Here is a 623-nt window from a genome sequence, read left to right on the forward strand (position 1 = left end):
AAAAAAAAAACCTTCCCCCACTCCAGAATCCTCGGTATCTATCTGGAAAGCTGTTTCTCTTTATAAAGACTTAAAATGTTGCAAGAGGGTTATAATACTGAGTGACAAGGGGTGCTGGAGAGAAGGGAACCAAATGGATTCTGGTTTTTTAGAGCCAGTAGGAATTGGCCAGCCTTCAATGTCAGGATTCAAAATTGATTCCATATGTCTCGTCCGGGGAAAGGGGAAAAAACGAAGGAAAGAAAGAAGGGAAGAAAGAGAAAGAAAGGGGAGGAGGAGGGGAAAAGAAAAGTTATGCAAAGCCCATCGGGTTTCTTACTTTCTTTCACCCCCCACCCTTCCCTTTTAGCCAGGGGGGGAAATCCCTTGCTATTAAATCTTGCCCTTTTCCAAGGAATATTTTGGACTCTGGCGCAAAAAAAAAAAAAAAAAAAAAAAAAAAAAAAGCCCTCGCCTGTACTAATAGTAACAAACCAGATCCTGGAGGTTATTTTTAGACTCGGCTTTGCTGGAGCTGAGAGGAAATATGGGTCTGAGTGACGATGCCATGGTGTTAGTGTCGGCTCCCCAAAACCTGCAGGGAAGGAGGGGAAAACCTTCCCACTGGGAAAAAAAAAAAAAAA

The sequence above is a fragment of the Acanthisitta chloris genome, unplaced genomic scaffold (assembly GCF_000695815.1).
Source record: "Acanthisitta chloris isolate BGI_N310 unplaced genomic scaffold, ASM69581v1 scaffold6050, whole genome shotgun sequence".
In the NCBI taxonomy this organism is placed as follows: domain Eukaryota; kingdom Metazoa; phylum Chordata; class Aves; order Passeriformes; family Acanthisittidae; genus Acanthisitta; species Acanthisitta chloris.